We start from the raw sequence: 16,046 nt of genomic DNA, 5'->3' as shown, positions 1-16,046 counted from the left end.
ATTCGCGGAAAGGTGTTTGTTTCGTGGTTCTTCATCTCGATTCACTCTCGCGACGGCGTTTCAGCTTCGATGAGCAAACAGGGTAGCTTTCAAACAGAAACAAAGAGCTACTTCATCGGTTGGGTGAACACTGTGAACGTAATGCTTGGCCGAACTATTGTACTGATCGCATTTTTTTCCGAGAGATGGGAAACGACGTTTTCTTTTCACCTTCGAACTTGCATTTACCTCGCCTACCCTCGTTTTCTCCTTAGAGAAGAACAGGATCGATAAGCGTGAAGCCTGCACATATGTTCTAACTAAATTTGGAGATACGTGCGCCCGATGTTACTTCTCATGCGTATACATGCAGACACCAAATTCCTGGCAACAATGGCGGCAGCCCCGTTGCAGCGCGGACCGTGATGTTTAAATGCAGGGCGTTTTGCATCGCGGATGTTCGCATTTATAGATATCAGCCCGGTTGGTTGGTAGTCGTCGTTTCAACGAGGCTGAATATTGTAACGTAGGAAATGGAACGAAAAAGCTTGTCGCGAAAAAAGCCAGCCGTACACGCGTGTTCCCGCGGCGCAACGTTCAGAGACTCGAATAAATAGACCGTCGCATAGCTTTGTATTCGGTTGAATGTTTTCGATTTTATAACACGGCGAATAGAGTCGCGGATTTTGTTTCCGCATATACATATAAGGCTCTTGCGTGCAGAAATGGATCTCGTCCATACGTACATTTATACAAACGCGCGCGTGCGCGCGAGAGAAAGTCATTAATGAGGCGTGCACGTTTACACGCACTTGTTCAAGTGTGCGTGCTTACCAGAGGGTCGGTTTAGTACGACGCGATCGAGTATCGTACGAGGCGATGACTCAGCTCACCAACCCCTGTAAGACAGGGGACCATTATGCCAGGTACCCTTTCCAATGCTATATAGCAAAAGCAACGTCCATAAAAGCGGCGTAACGCCGATTGCTGTGATATATGCTTATCGAACGTGAAGACTTAGAAAGAGATCAAGTCGTGCAATTTATTTCCGCATTTCATTGATCAGCATATGTTACTTTTAATACGTCGTTTTATCTTTTTCTAAAATTGCATTTGGTATATAATATATAATGTAACTTTTGTTGAAGTTACATTAACAGAATTTCAAACAATATTGCTCCAGTTTCCTGATAATTGTACACCCAGAGAAAAGGTGGTTTCTTTGCTATATGGTTAAAGAAAAAATTGATTTGTGAAAAAATGTCTTTGATTTTTAACATTATTTTTTTTAATCAAATAAAATTTATTTGTTTAAATCCAAGAAATTATGATTTGACGTCATTTCTTGGATTTAAACAAATAAATTTTATTTGATTTTAAAAAATAATGTTTAAATCAAAGAAATTTTTTCTTTAACCGTATAGCAAAGAAAATTTCTTTAAGTCAAAGCAATCTTTTCTCTGAGTGTACAATTTTTCAGGAAAAGATACAATGATATATTAAGTTCTTCTATTCTTGTTCAAATTTAACAATTTGCTTAATTTAATTTGTTATGTATTTTTTGACTTTGTAATTATACGTAATCCCGAAATTTTATTATATCCTTCTTATCTCTTTTAGAACCGTTTTCCATCTTTCATTTCCGATAGTATCTTGCTCGATGATCGCCGGATCGATCATCATGATTAGAAAATCCGTTTTGCCAGAATCCAATTTCAGTGCGAATTCGGGTGAATGGGGCATCAGAGATTAAGGGCGGTCCGTGAAAATGGATGGTGCACATGCTGCTGGGGACGGTGGGTAGGCTAATAAGAGGGAGCAAAGACGCCCTCGCCTCGCTCGGCAAGGTCTCGGCAAAAGGGGAAATGTGCCCCCTCGTATACATCGAGATGGGGTGACGTCGTCGTAGGGGTGGCAACGCAGGACAAGATGGGTGGGATGGCCGTGTGTATGTGTGCGTAATTTCCCCGTGGACGGTGGCGTCAGGGCGTACGGTGCCGATCGGGCCGAGGGTCGTTCAACCATCAGTGTTGTCTCGTGTCTCGTGCAGCGTGTCGTAGTTTCTATTCTCTCGTGATCGTGAATGTGCCGTACTTGTGATCGTTTTAGATTAGGATATTGTCTAGGTAGAACAGCTGATCGTCACAGTCGCCAGTGTGAACTATCGGCAAACGCGACGGAAGTAATCTGCGCAACTGCCACCGGGCAGAGATATTCGACGTGATAAACTGGGTCTCGGAAACTAGATCAACCACGTATACGAAATTAAGAATTAAAGGGGAAGCGCTCGGACAACTATACGCGTGGGAGTCGCACTACGAGTTATCGCTCTCTTGCTCTACTGAATTTCGTGATAAAATCACTGCGCGTTTGCCTGATATCACTAAATTCCAAGGTGGCGGATAGCGAGATATTTTGTCGTCGCATCTAAAGGAACGTATAAAAATGTCTGTGTTGTAAAAGTGTGGTTTCGTGATCGGCGTGCTTCTGATCAATCTTGTGGTCGGATCAATTTGTTATCGGAATTATTTTGCGTAAATTTGAATTGGAAATATTACAAATCTTGTGACATCGAATTGGAAAAATCTTCTGTTACCGTTATAAGTGATATGCCGAGTGATATCGATACTGTATTCATTGAATGCACCGCGTGGTGTTCACGCACATGCGCGCACGTGAAATTGTCTATCTATAATCTCCGATCAGCTGTAGACAAATGCGTATATGTTAGCACACATACACAAAGAAGATCACCCTGCATGTCGCTTGATTCTATGATATCGTAACGTCGCAATGAAGGTACTGTCGATAATGGCTTAATTCGATTGTATCTGCGTGCTTTTTATTCCGTGTGGGCATTCATAGTGGGCTTCCAATCTCGTATCATCACGTCTCTAATGCATACGAGGGTATCTTTAATAGTTGTCGACTATCTCGTTGTGCCGTGTTACAAAATTCATTAATCGTTGCGTACCCGTTATTGTGTCGGACTTTCTTCCGTCGGCTTTTCCTCCCATTCTCTATATCTCCCTCGTTTTTTCCTTTCTCGTTCTTGTTAAACATTTGCTTTCTTCTTTGCCGCATTAACCGTTCTCCACCCTCTTTACGGTGGTTTTATCTCGTTTCTGCGTCCTTCTTTCCTTCTCTCGCTGTCCCCCGCCCACTCACGTCTCGCTCTGTTTTTCGTTCCTACAAAGATTACGTTATCGTGTATTTTTTATCGAGCTCCTGATTAAAACCACCCTCCCGACCGCCCGCTAACTCCTCGTCGCTTCGTGACTACCGTTTTCGGCGAATAACGCCTCAGTTTCACAACAACCTTCTACTCCTTCGAAGACGAGAGTTAACGAGTACCTCCGTGACGGCTAGTTTTCCCCCCCTTTACCCTCCTCGCTCTCTTTACGTGTCAAGTACTCTTTGACTCCGTCGCGGTCGTGCTTTATACGCGTGGCGATAAGTAATCAACGAGCGCCATCGTCTGAAAGCCACGTGATGATCAGTGTCTGTCTTTGAAGGCAGTGGGAAAAGGAGAAAAGTGCATAGTGCGTGAAAGGCAAAATTTGTAAGGGGAAAGGTGATAGCAGGACTTAGCTCCGTGAAACCTCATCTCGCTTGAGTTAAGAAATGCTGATACCCGTGTCGATATCGCCGTCGTCCAGCAACGGCGAAGGCGCCATCAAACTCTTCGTCGGACAAATACCACGTCATCTCGAGGAAGACGCACTCCGTCCAATGTTCGAGGAGTTCGGCAAGATTTACGAATTCACCGTTCTCAAGGACAAGTACACGGGAATACACAAGGGTAAGGTTCCAAGAAGTAAGAAATGTAGAATTTGTTGCGTAAATAAGTTAGGAAATATCGCTTCTCCTTCCTAAGAATTTATAAAATGTCTGTTCTAAAGTCAAGTTTGACTCTAGCGCGATAAAATCTGGAAATAATCTTATCGAAACGAATTTCAGGAGCGAAAGCTCACGTCAGTGGCATATTAAAATATCTACTGTGCTTCTTACGTTTGGTTAGAGAGGGAAACTATTAGGAAACGTCCTCGTTTCAGCGAGATGTCATTTAGCAGTAGCTCCACGTCGCACGCTAACGTTACGAAATTATTTTTACGAAGCACCGCAGTCGCCAGCCACTAAATCCAAGCGGCCCGGGCGCTCATTAATTTTTCAGCCGCGCAAGGACACGTAGAACTCGTTGCGCCGAGTGAAGCGTAATTCCGGCGGTAACGATGAAGCAAGCAAGAGCACGCGCGCGCACGAGCGAGCGAGAGCACCCTCGGCGGCTTTCGAAGCGCGACCGGGAGATTAATCAGGATTTATTCTTTTGTCCCCCGCGACGTGGTGTATGGCGTCTGGGGAGCCGCGGTCAGGGTCGCGCGGAGAAGAGCGAGAAAGATAGAAGAGAGATAGAGAGAGGGAGAGAGAAAGGGAAGAAGGACGAAGAGCCGTATAGCGGAAGGGAAGTCAGGGAAGGGCTCATGTGGGTGCGAGAGCGTGCTAAGCCGCGGCGAAACAATAAATTTCGCGGGCATTCACGTCGATCGCCGAGAGGATGAGCCGACGTCGACGATCGACGGCCTTTGTTGGCCGACCGTAAGCCACCCTCTCCTCCCTTCACCTCGATACAACCAACACCCCTACTGCGCGTCGTTTCCTCTTCGTCTCCTCGTCTCCGTTGTCCTCATCCCTCGCGCGATGTACCATCCAGACGTCGACGGATCTGATACAATGAGACAGCGCTCGCGGACGCGTTTCGGGCTGTTTCCGCGGCGGAAACTTGTTCCGGAAACGGGGACTTTAACACCGACGTGCCAGGTTACCAGTCACAGCCTCTCTCGGGAACGGGCTATCCAACGCCATCATTCGATCCCCGGTGCTCGAATTACGACAGGAGCGTGTTACGCGATACCATCGTCGTATATGACGCTTGATGGCGGAGAGGAGGTGCGGGCGGGATGTGAGGGATATACGCGTAAAAGAGGGAGGCGTCGAGAGGAAAGCTTTACCGTCGTCGCGCCCAGTATTACGGGTATGGTTGGGATTTTAGAAAGGTATTTGGAAAAATGAGACAACGCGCCTCGAGACCGGTTGGATCGTCTTCATGAATTGTACATCAGTCGGGAAAGCCGAGCGCCGAGCGATTCCGAGCGCGGAAATTCGGTCCCGGCGGTCGCTTCGTTATTCCGGAGCCGATTTTGTAATGGAGAAGTCATGTTATTCGATACTTATCAATAATGGAGGACGCGCGCGATATGGTGGCGAAAATTTCAAACGCTAGTTGTCCACGTAGCCGTATAAAGCTTAGCTTGAAACGTGAAGCGGCTGCCGCATAAAAATTCGCGGTTAGAAATTCGCCGGTTCTGGAAATAACGGACTTTTGCCGGGCTCTACGGACCGCCGACGTTACCCTTCGGCGGCCTCCGTTTATTTAATTTGCAGGAAAAATGGCCGCAATCCGCTTGCCTGACCGTGTAGCGTCGGGCCGGCGGGGTGGAGGAAGGGGAAACGTAGGTATTTTACAATAAATATCCGGCCGATAAGCTGCACACAATCCTGGCGCACCATAGAGGGAGGTGGAGGGCAAGCGCATTTTTATTTTTGTAGGCATGCGGAATTTATGGTTGACGAATGGTCGTTCGAGTTTTTGCCTGGAAATAGCTCGTTAATCTTTCGAATTATCCTCCCTTCCAACTTCGCTGCCGCCGCCGCCGCCGCCGCTCGGCTCGCGGTGTCCACGACTCAACGACTTTCCGTTGTTCAACGGCGGAAATATCGAGGTTCTGTATTTTCCTCGAATGACATTATAAATAAACATTCACAAAAAACGTTCGTAACATTTTTCAAATCTACAACCTGCAATATATATTTTTGGAAATGGAAACTTTACGACCGAAAAGCTGAAAATAATTCAACTCTGAAAAAATATATTTTTAAGATTTTATATTTGAATTAGGCAATAATTTATAACCATCATCTAGTAAAGCAACAACTTTGTCAAATGAAACTTTAGTTATGTCGGATATAAAATTAGGATGTAAAAACATCCCAAACGAGCGTTTATATAAAAAAATCAAGCGACTATTTTCAGGTTAAAGCTTAGTTACTAAAGCATTAGCTTTAACGTAGGAGTATAGTCATATGATTTTTTTACGTAAAGAATTATTTGAAATGTTTTGCATTCTAATTGAAATCACTATTATTGACAACATATTGTATAGTTTTATTAATTGTTTTCCGATTTATTAGTATTTGAGAACATTATGGATATGGATTCCAATTTTATAATTTTTCTGAAAAGTTAAGTATAAATCAAATTTAAATGGAATAAGCACGTTAAGTAGCTGATTATGATAGTAAGTTTAAAAAAAATAAAAATTAATAAAAATTAATAAATTATTACAATAAGGTTAAAGTTAAAATTACAATGAAATTTTTTGCTGTTTTTTTATGGAATTGCATATTTAAAGGTTCGTAAAGAATAGTTATTAAAAAAGAAAAAAAAAGTTAAACAATATCCCCATACAAAACAATATTTTTTAATAATTTATATATTTTTGTCGTTGGCGTGTAAAAATACCCCAGGTGATTATTGCCAGGTTAAAATAATTTTATATTTTATGTTGCAAAGCATACGCTTCAATAAATCAATTTGCAAACTGTGCGTGTATATCTTTTAGAAATTTAAATATTTTTCAATGGTTACAATAAAGATTTGTGCCGAAACATATCGTCGGACTAGCGTATATTGATCTGGCTCACATTCGGTGGAACAAACGGTAGACGGGGGGAATGATTTTATCAACGTCGAATCAAATGCATTCGCTCGCATTGACGCACGTCCACTAAATCAAATAATCCGTGTCTACATATATCATGCGCGTCGGACTTAAACCTGCACGGATACGAATCAACTACACTGCAGTCTTTTACAGTAATTTTGAAAATATGCTGCTGAAACATTGCAGTGTTATCGAAATATTCATCGTTAAAAAATAAAACGAATGCACAGTCATTTGTGAGATTAATTGCTGATCGTATATACATTGGACTAATTTATTTATGCCTCGTAACTAGAAAATAAGTTGCGAGAATACCTCAATTAACTAGCAAATAAGAAGATAAATAATTTAGCAAGATTTAATACAGTACACTGAAAAAAAAAATCAATACATTCATAAGCAAACTAAAATGTTACACGTGACGTTTTCCTCGACATTTATTGGTTATAAAAAAAATTCACTGTGATGACAAAATGTATATTTCTGTAAAATATATCTCATTAATTGTAAAAAATGAAACAGATGATTTATTTGCTATGAACAAAATTTTATATTTCGTTTTATATTTAAATAAGAATTTATTTCGGTGAAATAAAACGTTATATCCCACAAATAAAGTTTTAAGTATCTTTCTCAGTGTATCTATTAAAAGTTTGAAATCGTTTGTTTAGAGTTCTAAATTCGAAAGCTCGATTTTCAATGACCAATGTAAACACATCGTATTTACGGCACTCGTAATAAATATTCAGCAAAGTAATACACAATCGCAGAAATTACTGAACGTTGTTGCATGATGCGTTATATGGTTTTTCCTTAACAACCGTCTGCAAGCGGCCCGGAAAAGTTTCTTTTTGTTTCACCCTTTCACGGGACCACTGCGGCACGAAGGTAGGAGGACGCGAAGGGACGAGAGGTCGGACCGAGTTAGGGAAAGGTAATGCTCGACGGTGACGAGGCTGCAACCGACACGGCAGTCTCGCAGTTTCGAAACAGCTCTCCAATTTTAATGAGACCCGTCTATTTCCCGGCCCGCGATTCTGTCTCCGTGTTACGGCTTACCTTTGTGTAATTATATTTTGATTCCCCCAGCTGCGCGCCGCGTCTCTTCTCTCTTCGCCTTTTACCGTCCGCGCCTCGTGCAGCCGCGGATTTTCAGCTTGCCTCTTCGTTATTGTTATCAATTTATGCGTCGTCTCTCCGTCGTTTTTCCCTCGTTTGCGCCATCCAGAACATATGCAAGCGGTTAGCAAGCAGGCATTACGTTCATTTCGTAACGGTGCCAGAGGCCATTGTTCATTCTATCTGGAGACATAGTGACCTACCCTCGGTTTAGTTACCCTCCATTTCGTTCTCTTCGTGGCACGTTCGTCCCCGGATTGAATTACGATTGGGGGTAAATAAGAAAAAGGAAAGAGAGAAATACCGCTCCATCTTCGTCGACGAGAATCTGTTTTGTATCTTTATTCCGATGGTCGCTCCATTGGTCGCTACTTCGGCATCCGTACTTAATTACTAGGTAGTTACGATACTTCGGTGACCTCCTGTCGTCGATATTCGAGAGGCGTTCCCATCGTTTCTGTTCTCCCTTGTCCCGCTGCCAGCGTTGCCGTACGTACTAATGAGCGCACTGAATTGTAACTTCGAAGGCGAATAAGGAAATAATTTAGTTGTTTCGCCACAATTACGGATATTCGCGCAATTCATATTACGCGATTTATTAATCGAATTACATATTTCGTCGTGGAAGATTACGACTAGCTTTTGTCCAGGGTGAAGTAGAGCGGTTTTCTTACGATTTACTGGAACTTTTAAAGAACAAAGTGCTGGTTTTTCAATAATGAGGGAATTTTGGAGTTACTGTCAATTCAATGAGGATCTAACGAAATGGGTGCATTTTCTTTCAATTGCGAGCACTCCCCCGTTCACGAGGGAGGATTTAAAGAGGCATCCTCTGCATTTAACAGAGAGAGAGAGAGAGAGATTTGCCGGTATATACAGTATATCGATTCGAGTGATAACTACGAGTTTAACTCTCGCGAATGGTTTGCTCGTTTCAGCGTATTTAACAGCGGAGCGTACCAGAGGGCTCAGCTGCCGGGGTGGTTGGCACATGGGGACCATGGCACACGCCATTACAATGGCAACCAGCCCCACTACCGACCTTTCCGCAATCTCCCTTCTCTTTTCCTCTTTTTGTCTTTCTCTCTCTCTCTCTCTCTCTCCTTCTCTCCGCTTCTCTTTCTCCCTCGTTCTCTCAACGCGAGGTGCACGAGGGCTGTCCGTTCGTCTGTCGGTCTCCCCCGTCGCGTGCATGGACGTATGTTATCCTACTTTTTTGCCGCAGGCTCTCTACATCCGTCTCTCTTTCCGTCCCGTCCGACCGATCGATCGAGAGTGCATACATCGCACTCTCGCTCATTGGGAATTGGTGGGATCATACGACAATGTTAGCGTTCATGATGAAACGTTGTACCCGCTTGTCACGTGAAAATCTGTCGACAATATTCTTTGCATGATCAAACGATTCTTATCGCCCCCGCGGAAACTAATGCACGCTATAGCGTGTAATTCTATGTAAATATTAGAATGACATAAAACAAGATTTTATTATAATCTAAATTGGATTCAAATGAAAATTTTATGTAAAACGTTTTGCATGGCAATTTCATCCATTATAATGATTCGTAATCATTTGGCATCAAATAATGTGAGAATGTTAGGAAGAAAAGTAATCCAAATCTACATTCTTCTATCATTGTATCGCTTCGCTTTTATTATAGGGGAGGCCGGGGACAAAAGTAACATTTTAACTTTGAAGTGTTATAACAGTTAAAATATAATATTTACTTAAAAAAAATATGTATCTTTATAGTAGAATTTATTTAGCTACAACATTGTCTTTGGTTTAATTTTTTTATGCACTGAAAAAAATGGTTTGGTTTGATTAAATATAGTAATTCTAATGGAAAATAGACGAATCAGAATTTTCTGGTTAAATCTACTAAAATTCTAGTTGAGATTACTAGAATTCTGGTTGATATTATTCTGATAAAAATAAGAATTCTAGTAGATTTTGTGTGAAATATTATATGAACCATAATTCCGGTTATCTCAACTAGAATTCTAATAAATTTAACCAGAAAATTCTAATTCGTCCATTTTCGACCAAAAATTTTTTTCAGTGTGTAACTAGAAAAAACTTATGTTTGTTTAAAGACTATGGGCGGTATTCATAGTCCGTTCTTATCTCAAGATTGTCTTAAGTAATGTCTTAAGACGCTAATACGACCCTCTGATTGGTTTGTGACTGTACTTAAGACAGTCTTGAATATAAGATTTCACTACGAATACCGCCCTATGAGGAATTTTGTTGCAATTGTCTCAATCCCGTGGACGATTGTAACAGTAGAGGTGGATAATTGTACCACATTTGCCAGAGTTACATAACACAACTATAAGTCATACTCTTGCAGTTGCACGAATGGATAACTGGTCCTTTATACTCTCTTTAAATGTCTGTTTGTATATAAAAACACTTCTTTTATATAATTTTTCTCTTATCTGTCTTGCGTTTTCTTGTTAACAGCATTCTATGAAGAAAAATACAAATAACATTGTACAAAATAATATTAAAATCAAAGAAATTCGGGGATAATTGTAACGTTACAACTGACCTCAGGCATCGATGTTACTAGTGTCCCTCTTAATGGTATTTTATGATTTATAGTAAATTTTTTAAATAAAAATCAACTCAAGTAGATAATTATTAAAACATATTAAGATAATACATTATACCTTCGTTGTAAAGAAAAAAAAAATACTTTAGATTTTGTGCAAAAAAACTTACTTGATTCATGAAAAAAGTAATTTCTGCTCCTGCACTCGTGCATCTTCCGCGAGAAACAATGTAATGAACGATTCAATGCCGATCTGTCTACCGAATTTTATCATGCAGCCGCATACACATATCTATTATAATTAAAGAAATATTAACGATATTACTATTGTCCCCTTGTTCTCGGTGTCTCATACATGTCGATGGCCTTGTCCTGTGAAAGCATATGAAGAATGCGAAATCCATTGAGAATATAATATGCGAATAGGTTGTTTCGGCATAAACATCAGGCGAGAGAAGTGAGAGAAAGAAAGAAAAAAAAAAGCAAGAAAGCCGAGTGCGCGATGGTGGAATGGGTTATGGGCGAACATTCGCGTAAGAAGGATTTGCACGATAGAAGGGGAAAGACGCTGGGGAAATAAGGTAATACCTGCGGCTTTGTCTCGATCGGGGGCAAGGAGAGTCGCTGTAAAGGAAAATACGGAGGATAAGTAGTGCTGCCTTTCTCTTCTTTCTTTCTTTCCATCTTTTTCACTCCTCCCACTTCCCCTCCTCCTCTGGTCTTTCGTTATTACATCGAAAGGAGAGCAGACAGGCCGCCGCACGGCTATTGCGCTGGTATCAAACTAAAATTACGCTCTCGCACGGCACGGGGTAGAGAGAAGAAGTTCAGGCCGCCCGGCGCTCGCCGAAGCCGCCTGCCGGAAAATTCCGGGCCGTCGAACGCGAAGAATGGGAATTCCCATCGAGGCAGCGACGGGAGGATCTCGAGATGGGGAGCATAACCGCCGCTGCATTTCCCGCCGTTCGTTGTTCCGGCGGACGCGAAATCCGCGCAGTGCGGTTGCAGCGGTGCCGTCAGGATTTATTCGCACGGGAGCAGGAATTTTTTTTGGAATATTGTGCATTTTTTACATTACAAATTATTTTTATTTCAGTAGGCATACTTAAAAGATATGCACATTAATCTTTAATCTTTAATCGAATTATTTAGAATGAAAAAGCATTAATCGTCAAGGATATGAAAAGTAGCCTTTTCTACATTACATGTATTTATTACGTTGAAGACATTTTTTAAAAGTTACAAATTATTATTATTTCCATAGACAGATAAAATTTAAAAGAGATACAATTTATTTTTAATTGTTGAGAATTGATAAAAACATTAGTCGTCAAGGATACGAAATGTAGCCTTTTTGCAATACAAATTTTACGTAAGACACAATTTTATTTATATATATTTATTTAAAAAATAAACACATACACTGGAAATTTTACGAAAGTAAAAATTAAACTCATTTCTCAGTTAAAGGTTTAAGAACTTGTGATGATGTGTCGTATAAAACGAACAAGAACTAGTTACATAAAAAAGTTTTACATGTGCCATAGCTTGAAACGACAAAAGAAACTTTTTCGCTGTTATCACTACAACATAAAGCTAGTGTTGTGTACAAATTAAAATATGTACTGAACTTTCTCGCGTATGCATGCTTTTTTTTAAATACCAAATAGTGTTTACTGTAATTTGTATTTCAGAAATACGATATTATCGCGTTTTTGTGCAAAACCAACAAATATTCTCGCCGCTGGCTGCACGAACAACGGCTATATTTGTACGTGGTTAGACCTTAAACGTGATAACCGCTACCCACCGAAATTATTTTATACGATGCACGCGAGCGGCCGAATTTTCATGCGCAACTTAAATATTAGCGTCGTTTTAGGTTCGCACACACAAGTGATTAATAGTCCAGTACATGAAATAATTGAGACCGTAAGAAGAACGTCGTACCTTCCCCGGTGGCAAGGTTCCTCTTTTACTCCTTCGTCGTCGTCTATATTCACTCTTCAGTTTACTAAGACGTGCTTTCCCCTCCTTCCATCCATTCTTCCCTTCGTAGTCTAATGTCTTAATCTTCCGTGTGTGAAGAATTGTGCCGGGCCAAATGAAATTTGCATAGTCGTTACCAGCCCGCCTTTACCGAGCGATAGTTCCGTAGATCCGCCCCAAGCTCTTTTGGCTCTGAGAAAAGAAGAAGACTGGTACAATGATCCGTTTGATTGCTTAAAATAACATTCTTTTCTTCGGTGATCCGAATTTTCAATCAAAAAAATTTTAAGAAATGCACATTTTTCTAATATGAATATTACATATAAGAGACGCACAAAAATATAATTATATAAACAATTTTTCTCTGATTTTTTCCCGTCTTTTTAATCCAACTTCAAAAAACAAGATCTTAATTTTGCACATTATGCTTCTATATTGCAAGAGGTTATAATAAATATTTGCCATTCAATCGAATCAATCAAGTTGCTACAAAAGTACGTGTCGCTTTACTACAAAGCGTCGTACGCTGCGGTTCTCCGAGCAAATAAATTATGTATGTGGCGAGCGCGCCAAGCGTTTCTGGATTTCCAAGTTATATCCAATGCGATAACGTGGATAAAGGACGTCTCTGGGCTCTCGATCGATCTTTAATAAGCGTTCTATTCCGAGGATAAGGATTCAGAGTAGTGTATTGCAGGGGTGCCACCGTGTTGTCGGAGCGCACAGTATAGAACATAGGGGTAACGTAGAACGCGTTGGCTAGGTCAGGAGGTTTAGGAGCTACGGAACCGATAAGGGTTTGCCAGACATGCTCGTTAACGACTATGTAAATTGACGGGTCTATTTATTCTAACCATCGTTATCGAAACCGCTAGATGAAGAAATCAGAAGCCGGTAGTACGGGCCATCGCTCTTCGTGACGCTACAATCAATTACACCGATATCGCATTAAAGCGCGATTATTCCAATGGGAATTTATTATTTGTGATAGAAAATTTTCGATTAATTTTCGTACACGCTTTTCCTCCGCACTCATCGATACTACATTTCTGTCATCATCGACAATATACGCGTCTTATGCCGAGCGAAATCGCAAATAAATTTAGTCCCGGCAAAATAGCTTTCTCGATAGGTACTCGATAAGAGAGTAAGAGGAAGAGAGACAGCACGGGCTATCATAACGCGCTGTCCAACCATTTTATTGCAATGCTAAAGTAGGTATTGATCCGAATCTAGGAGAATCACGAACTAAGGTGCTCGACGACCATCGATCCGTCGTAGGGGGATGAGATGAAGGGAGAAGAGGAGGAGGAGGGTAATCATTTTCCGTGTCCTCCTGCTCCTCCTCCTCCTCCTTCTCTTCCTTCTCTTCCGTCGGTTATCCGAATTGGGTTCGAGGGGGTCTCGTAGCAAAGTTGGGGACTAGGAGAGGACACAAACACCTCCGTTCGGGCTACGAGGAGGAGAAGGGTTCAGTAGGGCCTTTACTGGCGAGGAGAGGCGAAGAAGATTGAAGGAGGAAGAAGAGGAGGAAAAGAGAGGAAGCGAGAACACTCTCCATGTATCTTTCTCGCTCTCTCTCCCTTTCTCTCTCACTCTCCCTCCTGCTTTCGAACGAGAGGATGCATGAGAGACTGCTCCAGACCGTGGAGAGCGGAGAGAGGGTGCTGCCTTGGGGTTCATTATTCAGGGCTATTGATTTCCATCCACCTCCTACCATCAGCCCACCCAACGCCACGGGCGACCGTGAGTGAGGGAGAAAGAGGGATTGAGCGATGGAGATGGAACGAGAGCGAGATTGACGGGTGGCTGTTCTCTCTTGCGAGCTTCCTATCTCTCTTTCTTTCTCTTCCTTAGACCCTCAACATTTCTGCTCCCAGCATGCTGCGTCAACCTACATACTGACTGACATCTGTTAAACCGAGCCGCTCGTTCATGACGAGCTTGCGTCTTATAATATTGGTCCGTTGCTTATGGCGTCCCTATTTAATCCGTTTATCGATTGGACATTAAGTCGATAAGATCAATTTTGAGGTGGAAAATGGAAATCCGTGAACGAATAATTGATTGTAACACGTGTCTATTTTATTTTAAATATATGTCAGATTTATTCATGAAAATTTGCGGTTTACATGCATATTATTATAGACAATATATATAAAAGAAAAGAATATGTATCAATATATAATTTTATTGATATACAATAATATTATTACTAATATATAATAACAGTATTATAATAATTACTGAAATTAGAATTACTTTTTTTTTTGTACAAAACGTTTGTGAAAAACTTCTAATAGATGCGAATCAACCTATAAATGTAGGTGACAAGAATATATGTAGAATAATGTTCGGTACTAAATTCGCTTCTCTTTCTTTCCCGAAATTGTCTACTTTTGCACATTCTCGCGGAGTAGCGTTATCCTTGCCGATCCTTCATCTCGGATTCGGATTTCTCCGTCGTTTCCTATGGAGTTGACGGAGTTGGGAAGAAACTTCTACCGAAACTTTCCACCCATAACGACGGTCCGATAGGGCTCCCAAGCTTTCTCTTCGGAATTTCATGCCCTGGGTTTCCTGTTTGTGGAGGATCAGCTTGAGGATCATGGATAATACCGCAAGACCAACGGCCAATCGGTTTTATCCCTTTGTTTTCAAATCAGTGTAGATAAAATATCGCATCGTCTGCCCAACGAGAAATTCGTGCTTTATCGTTTCGATGATATACGTTATTAAATCTTTTCATTAAATGTATTTCATTCGTAATGTATACGCGGTCATGTTAACATCATGGTACATTTACAATGAATGATTATTAATTGAAGCGAATATGGCAAAAATAATTCAATATTAATATACGAAATAATTCAATATTAATATATGAACTGTTTTATTAATAATCGTATAAAGTTATAATCATATAATTTTTATATTATTGAATGAATTTTATGTGTTTTTATCTCGTTTTAGCCTGAAAATAAAATTTAGTTATTATTCAATATGTTTATCAAATATTCTTTAATAGTAAGTTATTAGAATAATTAGAGCGACGAGATTTATTGGTATGTCTGAGCGCATTTCGCTTTTACTCCTTACTCCAAATAGAATTACGAATCTGTGAAGATTCTGGCAGTTGTGGTATTATTATATATTGAATATTTTGTAGATATTTCCGTATTATATCTAACGATTTCTAACGTTCCTGTGTTATTTATTAGAACTTATTATTTTAAAAATAATATATGCAATATTTTTATTATCATACAACTCTTCATCAAAGAAAATAATTCCAACTTGTCTCAATTAAAGGATGTATTAATTTACGTATCTTGTTTTTCCATCGTATTCTTTCGTATTAATCTTTATATGTTCTGAAAAAAGCTATAAATTCCATCTAAATCACATGCAAGATCGAGCGCACTTCAGATTATGATATGCACGTGTACAATCAATTACTAGTCACAGGTTTCTCGTTTTTCCGTCTCGAAATTGATCCAGTATGCGGAAGCAGCACGGGTTTGTTCTCTTTGACCGTGCCCAACGTGACGTAACGTAAAACCCCATTAGGTGTTAGCTCCTCCGTCGACGGTTAAACCGTTACTCGGCTGCCGTTCGT

The 16,046-nt window shown here is 40.7% G+C and overlaps 1 protein-coding gene and 1 pseudogene across 1 annotated transcript in view; both read left to right on the top strand.

Moving 5' to 3' along the window:
* The window catches only part of bru3 (CUGBP Elav-like family member bruno 3), a 660,667-nt gene that overhangs the window by 15,481 nt on the left and 629,140 nt on the right, over nucleotides 1–16,046 (top strand). The gene's annotated exons all lie outside the window — the stretch shown is intronic.
* On the top strand, nucleotides 3,604–12,665 carry LOC108769073 (CUGBP Elav-like family member 3; annotated as a pseudogene).

The sequence above is a fragment of the Trachymyrmex cornetzi genome, unplaced genomic scaffold, assembly GCF_001594075.2.
Source record: "Trachymyrmex cornetzi isolate Tcor2-1 unplaced genomic scaffold, Tcor1.1 scaffold85, whole genome shotgun sequence".
Classification (NCBI taxonomy): Eukaryota; Metazoa; Arthropoda; class Insecta; order Hymenoptera; family Formicidae; genus Trachymyrmex; species Trachymyrmex cornetzi.
Note: the sequence above shows the minus strand (reverse complement) of the source record. Positions and strands in the feature narration are given on the sequence as shown.